The 17,337-nt window shown below is 43.8% G+C and overlaps 1 pseudogene; it reads right to left on the reverse strand.

The window, feature by feature from the left end:
* Positions 1–16,746, reverse strand: part of LOC138767400 (zinc finger protein 850-like) — a 48,820-nt pseudogene extending 32,074 nt beyond the window's left edge.
* Positions 16,747–17,337: the final 591 nt, after the last annotated feature.

The following is a 17,337-nucleotide window of genomic DNA, read 5'->3' on the forward strand; positions in this document are numbered from 1 at the left end:
TCCTCGTCTGATTCATCTTCACCTTCTGAGGATGAAAAGGAGATTTTCAAGGGTTATTTCCCTATGGACAGCATCTACAAGCTACGCAGAGCTGTTCAGGCTGAAATTCACCCTGAAGAAATCGAGGACGTAGCCTCAGCTTCGAGAAAGCCTAGGGCTTTTTCTATTGGGGAAACATCCATGTCTATGCTCTTTACTGAGTGGAAAAAAACGGAAAAAGCTCCGGTTCTAAGTAAGAAATTTAAAACCTTGTATGTCCTCAAGGAGGACCAATGCAAGGATTGGGCCGATCCTCCCAAAGTAGATACTGCCATAGACAAATTGTCTAAGAATACTGTCTTGCCCGCTGATGATGGTTCAAATCTCAAGGATCCAATGGATAGGAGAATTGAAGTAGCCTTTAAAAGATCATACACAGCAGCAGCTGCCCAAGGGGCAGTTGCTATATCTGCATTCGAAGTATCCAGAAGTCTTAGAAGATGGTTGGCTAAGGTGCAGGAGGATCTTGAGTCGGGAGTGAACCGGGACAAGGTCCTCCGTTCATTCAAAAAAGTCAACATGGGGGTTGATTTTTTATGTGACGCAGCTTCGCAGGAGACCCGCTTGGCAGCTAAGTCTATGGCCTTGTCAACTGCTGGTCGCCGGGCCCTATGGTTAAGACCATGGGCTGGCGATTCCAACTCTAAATTCCAGCTGTGTAATTTGGAGTATCAGCCGGGACGACTTTTTGGATCGGAGTTGGATAAAATCATGGAGGAGATGTCGGACAAGAAGGGTAAGTCATTACCCCTTTCTTACGTCAGTGGTTCATATAAAAAACCTCGCGGATCCTTTCGTAGAGGCAGATCTCCTCAGCGTGGAAAAAGTCGTTATCAGTCCCGAGGAAGAGGAAAATACTACAATAGAAGAGGTACAGGCAAGCAGCAAAAAGATTCTGCCAAGAAGCCGGATTTCTGACGCCAGAGGCATACCTGTGGGGGGGCGTCTTACTCTGTTTCTTCCCGCTTGGAAAAAACTAATAAAAGATGTGTGGGTAATAAGCATTATTCAAAGTGGTTATGTGCTTCCTTTGTTTCTTCCTCCCCCCCCCCAAGGTTTCTGGTGTCTCATCATTTAGGCCCTGTCAAACATCCCGTTATAGAGAAAGAAATCTTTCACCTGTTGGACATAGAAGCCCTGGAGGAGGTCCCTCTGTCAGACGTCGGTCTGGGAGTATACTCTCCGATTTTTCTCGTACCAAAGCCGTCCGGAAAGTGGAGGCTTATTATCGATCTGCGTTACTTAAACGGGTTCATGACAAAAAAGAGATTTCGTATGGAAAATATCAGATCCGTAAAAACCGTCCTCCAGGAGGGCGACTTTATGGCATCAATAGACCTCCAGGACGCATACCTCCACATACCTATTCTGCCAGCGCACAGAAAATATCTGAGGATTGCCATCCAGCTGCAGGGGAAGGTAAGACATCTTCAGTTCAAGGTTCTTCCCTTCGGCATAACATCGGCCCCCTTTGTGTTCACAAAGGTAGTGTCGGCCATGATGGTTATCTTCAGACTTCAGGGAATAAAGATCATTCCCTATCTAGACGACTGGTTGATTATGGCTCAGACTCAGAGTCTTCTGAGCGTTCAGCTGAATTATGTCTTGGACATTCTTCAGCACTTAGGGTGGCTGATCAACCAGGAGAAGTCGGAATTGGTGCCATCCAAAATAAAGACTTTTTTGGGTTTCATCATAGATTCCACGCAGATGAAGCTGTTCCTCTCAACACCCAGGCTGTTACGTATACAGAAGGGAGCCCAGTTTCTCATTCCTCCGCGTCAGGTGTCTCTTCGGACCCTAATGAGATTCCTGGGACTCCTTTCGTCAGCCACAGAGGCAGTTCCATGGGCACTGTGGCATATGAGGTACCTCCAGAGAGAAGTCCTGACGAGATGGAACCGGAGCCTAGAAGACTTAGATACGATTCATGTCCTATCTACGGAAACTCGACAGTCTCTAACATGGTGGAGACAGGTGAAGCATGGAGCCTCCATAACCGAACCCCAGTGGATTACGATTACCACAGACGCTTCAGGTTCGGGATGGGGTGCACATCTAGAAGAGAGTACTGCGTCAGGGACATGGAATATTCAAGAGTCATCCCTTCCATCAAACGTACGGGAACTCAGGGCTATTTATCTAGCCCTTCTACACTTCGCTCCAAAATTGTTACAGAAGGCTGTAAGGATCAGGACGGACAATACTGCTTGTGTCGCCTATATCAACAAGCAGGGAGGTACCAGGTCGCCTCTACTTCTCAGGGAAGTGGAATACATCTTCAAGTGGGCGGAACCCCGGTTAGCCAGACTATCTGCTCTTCATATCAGAGGTATTCACAACACTCTGGCAGATCGTTTGAGTCGGGGACTAACAGTGCCAGGGGAATGGTCGCTTTCGAGGAAAGTGTTCCTACAGTTAACCGAAAGATGGGGAGTTCCTCAGATAGATCTCATGGCATCAACAAGCAATGCCAAACTGAGGAACTTTTGTTCCCTGTACTCAGCCGACCATCCGACGACGGTGGATGCGATGTCAATTCCATGGAATTTTCAGATGGCGTACATCTTTCCGCCCATATCGATGATCCCCAGAGTTCTGGTGAAGATCAGATTGGACCAGGCGTCAGTGATCATAATTACGCCGTTTTGGCCGAAGAGATCTTGGTTCACCCTGCTCATGAACATGAGCAGGGGCGAGTTCTGGAGACTGCCGTTACAGCCCGACCTGATATCTCAGGGACAACATCTGTGTCAAGATCTAGCCAGCCTCAATCTCACGGCCTGGAGACTGAGAGGACCTTATTAGGTCCTGAAACTTTCTCAGAGAATGTTCTCCGAACTTTATCTCATGCACGCAGCGACTCCACAAATGCTTCATACGCGCGTGTTTGGAGAATATTCCAGGCCTGGTGTACCGATAAAGGATTGAGTTCTACTAAACCTTCTACTCCGCAACTCTTGGAGTTTTTGCAAGAGGGGTTTGACAAAGGTCTTACTCCTGGGTCCATTAAGGTCCAAATAGCAGCCCTGTCTGCACATCTTAACTTTAGACTCTTTCAAATTATTGAGGTAAAAAATTTTGTAAAGGCTATCACGAGATTAAGACCCAGGGTAGACAGGTATGTCGACTCCTGGGATCTCTCTTTTGTCCTCAGGTGTTTATGTCTCCAACCATTTGAACCTCTGGAGGAGGTAGAAATTAAATTCCTAACCTTAAAATGTACACTGCTTTTGGCCCTTACTTCTGCCAAGCGTGTCGGGGAGCTTCAGGCTCTGGGCTCAACTGCCCCGTACATCACTTTTCTCCAGGACAAGGTGATTCTAAGATTTTTACCTGGGTTTCTACCCAAGGTTGCTTCATTCGTTAACATTAATGAACCAATTGTTCTTCCAGTGTTTTCTCCTTCGAATCCAACCCATCAGGATGTTGATCTTTCCCTTTTAGATGTTCCTAGAACTCTAAGAATCTACCTGGACAGAACAAGTTCAATAAGGAAGGAGGAAAATTTGTTGATCTTATTTTCAGGGAAGAACAAGGGCAAAAAAGCTTCTAAACCTTCCATATCAAGGTGGATATGTGAAGCCATTGAATTATCTTATTCTTCGGCGGGGAAAACACCGCCTTTATTTACCAGGGCACATTCCACTAGAGCGGTTGCCTCTAGTTGGGCGGAAAGGTCCTCGGTATCACTGGAGAATATATGTCAAGCTGCGTCTTGGTCATCTTTATCCACTTTTGTTAAGCACTACAGAATAGATACCAATCTTTCTGCTAGAACGGCCTTTCCTAGGTCAGTTCTTAATGCAGCTGTATCAGACAACCCACCCTCTGGGGATATTACTTGCTAGTTCCCCTATCGTTGTGATGCCAATGGGACGTAAGGGAAGCAAAAATTATTATGTTAATTTGTTTTCCCTAAGTACCATTGGCATCACAAGTCTCCCTCCCTATTGTTGTTTCTTGTAAATGACTGATGTGTGTATGGGGGGGGGGGCTTATTTATACTTCCTGTAGGAGGGATTAATAAAGCTTTGCTATTGTTTTCATTAAAAATTCCTTCGTCCCAGGGGCTCGCAGGGGCGAAAATACCCCTATCGTTGTGATGCCAATGGTACTTAGGGAAAACAAATTAACATAATAATTTTTGCGTATACAGAGTCATTATGTGATGGTCAGTCTATAGTAGTAATATTGGTCTGTATATAGTGTATACAGAGTCATTATGTGATGGTCAGTCTATAGTAGTAATATTGGTCTGTATATAGTGTATATAGAATCATTATGTGGCGGTCATGGTGTGGTGCTAATATTGGCGTGTATATAGTGTCATTATGGGGCGGTCACTTTATGGTGGTAATATTGGCCTATACATAGTATGTTTTCATCAATAACGGTATGGAGGTAATATTTGGTCCTGATATAGTGATTTTTTTTATTTTATTTTTTAAAACCATGCATATAGATAGTTTTTGTGTTTACACCACTAGCGGCGGTGCTGACATGTAGCGGCGGTCCCGACATGTAGCGGCAGTCCCGGCATGTAGCGGCAGTCCCGGCATGTAGCGGCAGTCCCGGCATGTAACCTTCTGAATTGACTCAATGTGACTAAGGGCCATAATACACGGAGCGAAAATTGTCCTAACCTGGCCGATATCGCTCTGTGTATATAGAGACAACAGTAATCAAATGATCATTGTCTTTTGGCAAGTGTAAAAATCATTGTCTGCTGATATATATATATATATATATATACAGCAGAGAAACACAGACAGACCCTCAAAGCGTGATATGGATCCCCCCAAAGACTGACTCTGATCCCTGTTTGTGCATGGATTTTAAGCACAAATTTTCCCTCAAAAATTCGCCATGATTGTGACATATGCATGGAGGTGACTTTCCCTAATAATAAATTCTGAGTTTGGTAACTCCAATTCTGAATTATGATGAGGTTTTCTTTGATGTAATATTTTCCCTTTGACCTCTCTCTGTTCCATTTTAATCAGGTCATAGTTAGCTCAGGAACGTGGGTGAGGGTCAGAGATGTGAGTCTTTGTCCCTAGTGCGAATAGTATCTCTGTGTCACATAGTGTTTACAGAAGATCTGTATTTAAAGAGAACCTATCATGGGGGTCTGGCTAATTTGGTATTTTACAGTAATGCAATTACTGTACATATATGTTATTACTTTTATGGCCTCTGTGAGGTGCTGTAACAGTCTGCACGTGACAGCTCTGCTGGAAGCTCCCGACATCCCCTGCGCTCTTGAGGTACGAACAGTTGTATGAGGTATTGGGGTGCAGGAAGGCCTATGTGAGTAATCTAGCATTGTGTATTGTGTATAAATTTATGTGGTAGATTGGTGAACTCAATAGTGTTAATCACCCCCCAGTGACGTGAACTGAGAGTAGCGATCGTCACAAGCTCTTTATGGGTAAATGTGTCAAAGACTTGATGAACTCCAGATAGGCGATTTACAAGGCATCACTTTCATCCAGCACTATTGTGACATAATCTAAGAAATCTCAAGTCAATGGGCAAAGTAGCCCTCCATGGACCTTTTACCGGGAGACAAGGTGTGGCTATCTGCAAAGTACACTAGTTTAAAGATTCCCAGCTAGAAGTTAGATTCTTGCTCCTTAGGTCCATTTGTTGTGCTGAAGCCTATTAATCCTGTGACCTATTAGCTCTGTATGCCCTCCACCATGCACATCCTGAATACTTTGACCGTAAACCTTTTTTCAGCCTCGTTCTGTTAAACTCAGTGAAGGAGAATTGTAATACCACACACAACCTGCGGACAGGGGTGGTGTCACAACACTATGGGTGGCATGTATCATCCGGCGAATAGATGATTTTCGGCGGAAAGTGCCGATTTGCGTATTTTTTTATTCGCAAATGACCGATTTGCGAATAAAATATTTGCAAATCGGCACTTTCCGCCGAGTATGCCGGGGGGGCGGAACAGAGGGCGCGGACTCAGAGTCCGCGCGATTTACCATCCGTTCCGCCCAAATATACGCCGAAAACCTACTCCAGTCCTCAGCTGGCGTAGGTTTTCGGCGGTGCGCACCGGCGCGCACGGGATTTATGTAGAGGCAGTCCGCCTCTACATAAATCTCCGTAGCGCCGGAGCTGTGGGGGCATTTTTAAGTCCAGCGTAAAAAACGCCGGACTTAATAAATGCCCCCCTATAAGTACAAATCTATCAGGGAAGGTATGGGGTGGACACGAAGAGTAAACCGTGGACTAGACCCCACCCACTTGCCATGGACACCCCTATGTGACTGCGGGCAACTGTGCCATTTTGCATGTATATATCTATGTGTATTTAGAGAACGTGATCAGTAGCATTTATCAGGAGGGTTTCTCATGTATCAGGTAGGAGGAATAATGTCTAAATACATACAAAAGCATAATACAAACAAGTCTCCATACTTTATTCTCAGAGAAGATTTTTTTTACATGAAGACAACTTAGTAGAAACTTGGATGAGTTTGGATATTGCAGTAATGGTTTTCTGTATTGTATCTGGCCATATGTAATGTTATTCTCCTGCCTAATCTTCAGGCCGAGGTGGAAAGACACAAGTTCATGCTGGGCAGTACAGTTACTGTACATGGATCCAATTCTAATGAATAGGATTCCTGCTCAGTACTCAATGTTCATCATATGGAGCAGTAACAACCCAATTGCTCAGTATAGACCCCTGATGGCAAACCACTGACGCGCGCAGCCATAGTCGCTGGCACGCCGACGCATGCCAGCTCCAAGGCAGTTCAGCAGCCTTACAGTGCAGCCCGACCCCACATATTCACCACCCGGACGCAGCTACTGTGACGTCACCCGGCACAGTAGCTGCGTATGGCCGGCCTGAGCAGTGCCACGCTCGAGCCCCATCTTGCTCCTGCCTCCAGCGTCGTTTCCTGGTGCCACAGCCCGCGTCCTGGACCGCAGCAGCATTGTAAGTGTGTGTGGGGAGGGATGGGGTATTGTGTGTGTGTGGGGAGGGATGGGGCCAGGTGGGGTATTGTGTGTATGAGTGGGGAGGGATGGGGCCAGGTGGGGTATTGTGTGTGTGGGGAGGGATGGGGCCAGGTTGGGTAGTGTGTGTGTGGGGAGGGATGGGGTCAGATTGGGTAGTGTGTGTGTGGGGAGGGATGGGGTCAGATTGGGTAGTGTGTAGGTGGGTTAGGTGGGGCAGTGTGGGGGGATGGGGGTCAGGTAAGGTAGTGTGGGGGGGATGGGGGTTGGGTTGGGTGGTGTAGTGTATGGGGAGGGATGAGGGTCAGGTAGGGTAGTGTGTGTGTGGAAGGGTCAGGTAGGATATTGTATGGGGAGGAATGGGGTCAGGTGGGGTATTGTATGGGGAGGGATGGCGGTCAGGTGGGGTAGTGAATGGGGAGAGATGGGGGTCAGGTGGCGTAGTGTATGGGGAGGGACAGGGGTCGGGGGGGTAGTGTATGGGGAGGGATGGGGGTTAGGTGGGGTAGTGTGTGTGTGTGTGTGTGTGTGTGTAGTTTTTAGTTTACTTCACACAATAATAATTTTTGGTATATTAAGTACAGTTATATACTGTATTACAATTAAGTATTTGTTATTAAGTTTTGTTATTTAAATTACAAATATCTCAAAATTACGGTGTTTTTTTCTCGAAGTGACACAACATTCGAGTTATACTCGTTTTTTCGCCGAATGCTGACACACCATGCTCTAAAGGTTGCCTATCACTGGTATAGACTCATGTCTCTCCATATCTTATATGAAAATCAGAGAGGAAAATAACATAACAGAAAGACTAAGAAGCATCCTGAGATAGAAGGTCCTACACTGAGCTCCACATCAGACATCTTCTACAATCTGAACAGTATAATGACTTCCCTAAGTAAATTATATGGATATCTGATCATCTTTAGAAAATACTGCAGGATTCTTCTCTTTGTGAGTTCTCAGATGTACCTTAAGATTTGATTTTCTACTGAAACACTTTGCACATTCGGGACATGAAAATGGCTTCTCTCCTGTGTGAGTAACCTGATGTTCAACAAGATGGGATTTTAAAGAAAAAAATTTCCCACATTCCGAACACGAAAATGGCCTCTCTCCTGTGTGAATTACCTGATGTCTAGCAAGATGTGATTTTAAAGAAAAGCATTTTCCACATTTCAAGCATAAATATGGTTTTGCTCCTGTGTGAGTTCTGTGATGTTGCACAAGATATGATACCCGGCTAAATGATTTTCCACACTCTGTACATAAAAATGGCTTCTCTCCTGTGTGAGTTCTCTGATGCTTAACAAGGCATGATTTTGAAGTAAAACATTTGTCACATTCCAAGCATAAAAATGGCCTCTCTCCTGTGTGAGTTCTCTGATGTATAACAAGTTGTGACTCCAGCCTAAATGATTTTCCACATTCTGTACATGAAAATGGCTTCTCTCCTGTGTGGGTTCTCTGATGTCTAACAAAATGCGATTCCCGACCAAATGATTTTCCACATTCTGCACATGAAAATGGATTCTCTCCTGTGTGAGTTCTCTGATGTTTCACAAGATCCGATTTCCAACTAAATGATTTTCCACATTCTGAACATGATGGCTTATGCCCTGTGTGAGTTTTTAGATGTTCGACACAAGAGGACTTGTGAGTGAAACAACTTCCACATTCTGTACATGAAAATGGCTTCTCTCCTGTGTGAGTTTTTAGATGTCCAACAAGAGATGACTTGTGGGTGAAACAAGTTCCACATTCTGAACATGAAAACGGCTTCACCCGTGCGTGAGATTTCAAATGTTTAACAAGATAAAGTTTCTTACTAAAAGATTTACCACATTCTGAACATGAGAATGGCTTCTCTCCCGTGTGAGTTCTCTCATGTTCCACAAGAGTTCTTTTCCGACTGAAACACTTCCCACATTCTAGACATGAAAATGGTTTCTCTCCAGTGTGGGTTTTTATATGTTTCACAAGATTTGATTTCAGACTAAAACACTTCTTGCATTCAGGACATGAAAATGGCTTCTCTCCTGTGTGAATTCTCTGATGAGAAACAAGTTGTGATTTTGCATGAAAATATTTCCCACATTCTGTGCAGAAAAGTCTGTGTCCAGTTTTTTTTATTTTTTTGCCATTCTGTGAGAGATTAAATCCTCTCATCCCATCTTCACCTGGAAAAAGAAATAGACAAACAACATTCATTTCAAACAAAACTTTTTTTTTTAATATCCACATTAAAAGAAAAAAAAAAGCAAGACCAGAGGCTCCGGAAAAACAGGCAGGAAATACACAGCAGTCCAGGTCATCAGCAGGAGAAAGCAGAACTCTGCCAGGTAAGAGACAGAGAAACACTAGCCCTTTAAATCCAAGAGAGTGGTCACATATATCCTGGTAGACAGAGGAGGAACTGCAGCAGCGGCTGAAGACTCTAAAAGCAAGGAAGGCAGTGGGTATGTGTCGCCATGCACAGCATGGGGACCGTGGGGAAAAAGAAGCCAGAAGCAGACCACCAGCGGTAAGAAAAAAAATGTCGACCCATTAGCTTTAGCTTCTGAAAAGCCCAGTTAGTTACTGGTGGAAATGTGCAGATTTGTAGTCAAATAGTAAAATCCCTACATTTTAGGAGGAGAGACTATGATCAGCCACATTTACCACATTAATACATAACAAAAGTGTGATCTGCTGCACCTCCGAGTCCCAGTAAATACACACATAAAGTGGCTTCATTTGGGCCATTAAAGTGAACGGGGCAATCCCAGTATGTACTTATATTCAGTGACAACAGATTTTGACAGGATATCAATGTATAACTGCAGCGCTGCTGCTCAGTCATATTGGTTTGACAGGACTGATACCTCATACACCCATGCTGATGCTACGTGACCAGACTTTGTTCATTGAGATGACCTCAGGGTCACTCCTATTAGAAGCCTTTCAACATTTAGAGATATGCTTTGCCTCTAGACAGGACCTGTCCTATGTAATGCTTCTGGGCATGCTCAGTAACCTTTACAGAGGCCATCCTACAGAGAGGGGAATTATGATAAGAAGGACACTGCTATAGATCTCTATAACATGAATTCTCTGCTTAGATTTAAGCCTAGGGGCCAGAATAGAAACTACATGCTTTAAAGTGCAACTGTAATTAAACATTTTGGCAGAAATCAATAGTACAGGGAATTTTAAGAAACTTTGTAATTGGGTTTATTAGCCGAAAAAGAATTTTTATCATGAAAAAGCAGTTTGAAGTTAATTTAAAGCTACATCACCGGACTCTCTCCTCTGATGTCACCACTGACCTATCTGACCTCTGAATAGCACTCTGAATAGCTCCACCACTGTGTAATCCTTTGTTCTCTGCTCTCTGCTGCCACATTTCCCCTCCGTCTCTCCTCCCCCTTCCCCTCTCCATAGCACAGACAGGATGCGTCTGATTAAGATTTCCTGATTCTGAGCAGTGGATGACAGAAAGGAGAGGAGGGGGAACCTGGGGAAAGGCTTTTTGAATGCAGATAATGGCATATTTGCCTAATAAACCCAATTACAAAGTTTCTTAAAATCGCCTGGTCTATTGATTTCTGCAAAAAAAAAATTTTAACGCCAGTGACTCTTTAAGAATTATTTTACAATATAGATATCAATAAAAAATAGAAATTTGTAAATAAAAACTGTATAAAAATATGTGTAACATAACACTTAATAGGATTTCTAAATTTCCAATAACACATTCAGTCTAATAGAAGATGATCAGCATTTATCTATACAATATACATCTCCACTGAAAAGCAGCTATAGTAAATGTAATATGTATGAAAGGCTCTCACCATTCTCTGACACTGATACGGGGGTCTCAGCTCCACTCCATGTTCCTCCATAACTTTCCTGCAATGATCTTACATTATGGATCTGGGAATAAAACAAAACTAACTTAATCTAAGGTTTATCTTATATCCAGGTGAAGGTTAAGGCTGGGTTTACATTTATCTGACAATGCAGCGGCGTTTCCTTCTGGCGCAGTAGCAATGCGGAAACCAATCTTTGAAGTAATCCCATTCATTTAAATTGACACATGTAAAAAAATCACTGCTCACCTTTTGGGGTTGTGGAAACAGAGCCACAACACCCAGCAGCACATGTAATGGTGTGTCCAACACACCTCCCAGGGATTGGGGTAGCAGCAGTCTTCACAACAGGTCTAAACCGGGCTCCTTATGCAAGGACCCGTGGAGTCAGGTAAAACCAAATGGTGCCAAAAATGACAAAAAAAAAACAAACGACCTGGAGATTGCGCTCACCACCAAACAACGTAGTAGAAACCGATGTTCACATAAAACACGATTTATTCAGTCCAACAATAACGCGTTTCAGGGCTATGGCGCCTGAATCTGGTCTGAATCTGACGAAGGGGCGCCATAGCCCTGAAACGCGTTATTGTTGGACTGAATAAATCGTGTTTTATGTGAACATCGGTTTCTACTACGTTGTTTGGTGGTGAGCGCAATCTCCAGGTCATTTTTTTTTTTTTTTGTCATTTTTGGCACCATTTAGTTCAAATCATGTGGCGCTTCATTTAAGACACCAGATGGCTGGACAGATTGGGCAGCAGGGTGACATCACCACTAGGTGCCAGCATTTCACTGGCGTTTGTTTTTTTTGGTTGAACACTGGACCCAGAGTGATGTCACTAAACATAGCTTTGGAGATTGGCCTGCTACTACAGAGAGATGCCACGGCTGCGGCAGACTCCTCCACATACCCACTATACAGACTTATATTTGAGGCTAGAGATGAGCAAATTTACAGTATTAAAGAAGCAAAGCGTTTCATTATGTCTGCAATCCGCTCATCACCCTGCTGCCTTTTAACTCACTGCTGCCTGCTCTGTGTCACTCAGTTCTGGGTGCTGAAAAAAGCTGGATCCAGTCCTGGGAAACTTCTCAGCACCCAGGAAAGAGCCGGACAGAACAGAAGGGAGTTAAAAGGCAGCAGGCTGATGAGCGGATACTGTAAATTCGCTCATCTCTAATTGGATCTACAGACAATTTTTTTTAATGTAGGGGCATTTGGGAAAATTAAAAACTATTACAACTTCTCCCTTTGCCTCTCCAGCGCTGGATCGCTGTTCAATGGTCCCGTCAAGCTCTAGGATCTCCACCAGAGCCGACATTACGACTCGGTTAATGGACTTGCCACTCAGTCAGTCAGCAACTGGGCCAAGACGGGCATTTTCCCCGAGTCCTGGCCTTCTGGCTGGAGTCCCAGAGCTGATCAGGGGCGGATTGCAGGCATGTAAAGAGGTAAGTAAGGACTGCTTGTTACGTTTGCCCTTGCCCCTGCCAGCTGTAAGACTTTAGCCGGACTTCTCCTTTAATATTAAACATTTACTTATAGGGTGTCATGGACTTTTGAATCACTTAACTTTCTGACACCTCTGCTTTTGCTTTACATATAGTGGAAAGCAATAGGGGATTTACAGAATCATCAGCTTCATGTACCTGATGATCCAGTGGGATATCTTCCTCCTCCTCCTCTTCCTCCTCCTCCTCCTCTTTACAATCCTGGGGATATAGAGGACAGGGACATCTCTCTGGTGGATTTCTACTGCTGGATCCTTCTATAGGAAATAATCACAGTGACTGAATACATTGTATATATGTGATGATCAGATGATGGGGGATCCAGGAGATCCATAACCCTAGTGTTTCCTCTCCTCTTACCTGGTGATGTGAGGGGCTGCTGATCCTCCATCATGACATCCTTGTACAGATCCTTGTGTCCTTCTATATACTCCCACTCCTCCATGGAGAAATAGACAGAGACATCCTGACACCTTATAGGAACCTGACACAGACAATGATACAATTATCCTCCAGACCCCTCACCCCTTGGTGTTATTGTATAATGTCCCAGCATTCCCAGCAGCATTGCTCACCTCTCCAGTCAGCAGCTCAGTGATCCTGGAGGTAAGTTCTAGAATCTTCTGCTCATGTATCAGTGACTGAGGTGGAGGCTCGGTGATGGGGCTCTGGGTCCTGCTCCAGCCTCCTGACCTGACACCAGGGGGCGTCACACACTCACCAGACCCCTTCTTCACTACTGTGTAATCCTGTGTATGGTGACACTGATCACTACAGAGAGTCTAACAATCCTTCCCCTCCAGTCATTTACCTGCTTTATTACTAGAGATACAAGGGACGTAATGTGAGACTCTCACCTCTCCAGTTATCCAGTAGATTATCTCTAGGGTGAGGTCTAATATCCTTCCCGCCATCTGCTCTCTCTCTTTCATACTTTCCCTTTTTTCTGGATACACACAGAAAGTACCAAATAAAGCTACGTGTCAGTAACATGCAGCCAGCCATGTAAACACCAAAAAGTAAAATCTACCAAAAATATTTCCATTAAGGAGAACATTTAAAAATAAAATAAAGAAATTCTATGTATTTTTACCCTTTGGTCCCCCTTCCTTTTCTGTTACTTTCTTTCTGTTCAGGGTATCAACCTCAGGCTTGGGGGCTGAAAATCTGCTACCAAACTGGTTGGAGTGTAGCCTAAGGGCTGCATTACACGGCCGCTGAATATTAGGAAGCAAGCGAGCGCCGATCTGTCAGGTGAGCACTCACTTGCTCCTCGTTCTCTGTTTGCTGTCTGGGCTATTACACACACACATTGAGCAGGGGGGCTGTAGGGAAGCTGCGCAAGGGGTTGCCTGGACGATATGTAGAAGCACCGCCACTCTTATTACACGGAACCACGGCCAGCAGACCGTCACTATTGTTGTTGTTTTGATAGGTCATATTTTAAGACACGATCAGCCAACACGCTCCATTTATCAAATTATCACATTCCTGATCTCGCACGGTAAATGGCGTAAGCCTGCCAAAGTGCACATTTTTGCTTACATCAAATCCAGAAAAAATGTAATAAAAATTGATCAAAAAGTCACAAATATGCAAGCAAGGTACTGAAAGAAAGAATAGATCGTGGCACAAAAAATGACACCTCAACCAGACCCATAGACCAAAGGATAAAAGTGTTACAAATTCAAACACATTTAGTTTTTTTTTTTTTTTTAAATCAGTGAGATAAAATACGTAAAAGTTATACAAGTTACATATCGTTGTAATCATACTGGCTTGAGGAACATAGATAACATGTCAGTTTTACCATAGGGCAAACGGCATAAACACAAAATTCCTCAAAATAAAAAGAATCACACCTTTTTTTTTTCAATTTCACAGCACAAATAATTTTTTTCTGGTTTCACAGCATATTTTATGGAACAATTAAGGCATTAAATTGCAAATTATAATTAGTGGTGCAAAAAATAAGGGCTCATGTGGGTCTGTAGGTGAAAATATGCAAGCGCTATGGCCTTTTAAACACGAGGAGGAAAAAACGAGGGGCGCAAAAATGAAAATTGGTTTGGTCTAAAACTTACTTTAAAAAATACTTCATTTTCTGATGACACATTCCATCTAATGGAAAAAGCATTTATCTATACAATATACATCTACTCCACTGATAAGCAGTTGTATGTGTAATATGTATGAAAGGCTCTCACCATTCTCTGACACTGATATGGGGGTCTCAGCTCCACTCATTGTTCCTCCATAACTTTCCTGCAATGATCTCACATTATGGATCTAAAAATAAGACAAAACAAAAAGGAACCTTAAATTATCTTATTATTATCTTTTTATATTATCATCTTATTAGGCTGGGTTCACACTACGTTTTTGCAATCCGTTTTTTTTGCGAAAAACTGATGAAAAAACGGATGCAACTGTGTGCATCTGTTTTGATCCGTTTTTCCATTGACTTCCATTATAAAAAGAAAAGGATCAAAATGGATCTGTTTTTTTTGACGGACACAAAAAATTAGGTCGACCACGTTTCTGTGTCCGTCAAAAATAACAGATCCGTTTTGATCCTTTTTCTTTTATAATGGAAGTCAATGGAAAAACAGATTAAAAAAGAATGCACAAAACTGCATCCGTTTTTTCCATCCCTTTTTTTTTTTTTGCAAAAACGGGTGTAAAAAACGGATTGCAAAAACGTAGTGTGAACCCAGCCTTATCCAGGAAAAGGTTAACCCTCCAAACTGCAGTAATAGAAGAAGGTGGATCTCCTCTAGGGGCGATCAGAAAGGATCAGCACGCAGCCAGGTATATTACATATCCACAGTATGTGTATGTTATGTCACATGAAGTGATGGGAGTCGATCCTGAAGATGACAGCTGTGCCCACTAACATTATTCACAGACATCACACCAAAATTGTGGTCTTCACTACAGGCCTTCCACGTCCCTGTTGTCTGTGAAACACGGAACGTGGGGATAAGGTCTTACAATACATGACTGGATTCTGTTAGCTTTAGAAGCAGATGATTGGCATTGTGCTGTAAGTCATTGTTATACTCCCTGTACGTACAGTTGGCTGAAAAATGGTGCGTGCAATAATTACCATTACCAAGTCGTTGATTTATTACACGGAACGATAATCGGCCGAATCGGCCCTATCCGGCCTATTATTGTTCTGTGTAATAAAGACAACGATCAGCCGATGATCGTTGTCATCGGCTGATCGTTGATATAGGTTCTGTAATAGTGGTACGCGGCCGACGCTGACGATTAGCAAAGAAGAATACATTGCTCTTGCTCTGTGCTTCTCCCCGGGTCCCGCATGCTCCAGCTTCAGAGCGGACTGTCTCAGCTGGCAGGCCGCTCAGCCAATCACAGGCCAGGACCGCCGCGGTCAGTGATTGGCTGAGCGGTCTGTCAGCTGAGACAGGCCGCTCTAAAGCTGAAGTGCGCAAACCCGGGGAGAAGCACAGAGGAAGAGGAGCCCTGCCACCTGGACAGGTAATTTATACAGTTTTAGGCTGGGTTCACACTACGTTTATTTCAGTCAGTATATGTATATTTCAGTCAGTATATGTATATTTCAGTCAGTATATTTCAGTCAGTATTGCAACCAAAACCAGGAGTGGATGAAAAACACAGAAAGGATCTGTTCACACAATGTTGAAATTGAGTGGATGGCCGCCATATAACAGTAAATAAAGGCCATTATTTCAATATAACAGCCGTTGTTTTAAAATAACAGCAAATATTTGCCATTAAATGGCGGCCATCCTCTCAATTTCAACATTGTGTGAACAGATCCTTTCTGTGTTTTTAATCCACTCCTGGTTTTGGTTGCAATATGAGGACCACAATACTGACTGAAATATACGTAGTGTGAACCCAGCCTAAACAAGGGCTGCAAGGACATCGGTAACGATGTCCCTGCAGCCCGTGCTAAACGATTATCGGGCCGTGTAATAGGCCCAGAAGACGAGCGCTGATCTAGCAGATTGGGGCTTGTTTAGAGGTATTCATGTACCTGATGATCCAGCGGGATATCTTCCTCCTCCTCCTCTTTACTATCCTGGGGATATAGAGGACGGGGACATCTCTCTGGTGGATTTCTACTACTGGATCCATCTATAGGAAATAATCACAGTGACTGAATACATTGTATATATGTGATGATCAGATGATGGGGGATCCAGGAGATCCATAACCCTAGTGTTTCCTCTCCTCTTACCTGGTGATGTGAGGCGCTGCTGATCCTCCATCATGACATCCTTGTACAGATCCTTGTGTCCTTCTATATACTCCCACTCCTCCATGGAGAAATAGACAGAGACATCCTGACACCTTATAGGAACCTGACACAGACAATGATACAATTATCCTCCAGACCCCTCACCCCTTGGTGTTATTGTATAATGTCCCAGCATTCCCAGCAGCATTGCTCACCTCTCCAGTCAGCAGCTCAGTGATCCTGGAGGTAAGTTCTAGAATCTTCTGCTCATGTATCAGTGACTGAGGTGGAGGCTCGGTGATGGGGCTCTGGGTCCTGCTCCAGCCTCCTGACCTGACACCAGGGGGCGTCACACACTCACCAGACCCCTTCTTCACTACTGTGTAATCCTGTGTATGGTGACACTGATCACTACAGAGAGTCTAAGGGTACTATTACACCAAGCAATTTTCCGACAACTAACGATAAACAATCTAAACGACCGCTAAGGCAAACAACCCGAAATCGTTCGCCCAAGTACACGAAACGATGATCGTCATTTATGATCGGTCTTGCGGTCGTTTAGTCGTCGCTATTGCGTACATTTCAGCTGTGAATTCTTATTCCACCGAACGATGTGCGAACGATGAGCGAACGATCAAACGATAAAAATAGATCCGGATCCTATTAAACGATCAACGATTTCTCGTTGGTCGTTTAATCGTTGCCTGC

Source organism: Dendropsophus ebraccatus, chromosome 11 (assembly GCF_027789765.1).
Source record: "Dendropsophus ebraccatus isolate aDenEbr1 chromosome 11, aDenEbr1.pat, whole genome shotgun sequence".
Taxonomy (NCBI): domain Eukaryota; kingdom Metazoa; phylum Chordata; class Amphibia; order Anura; family Hylidae; genus Dendropsophus; species Dendropsophus ebraccatus.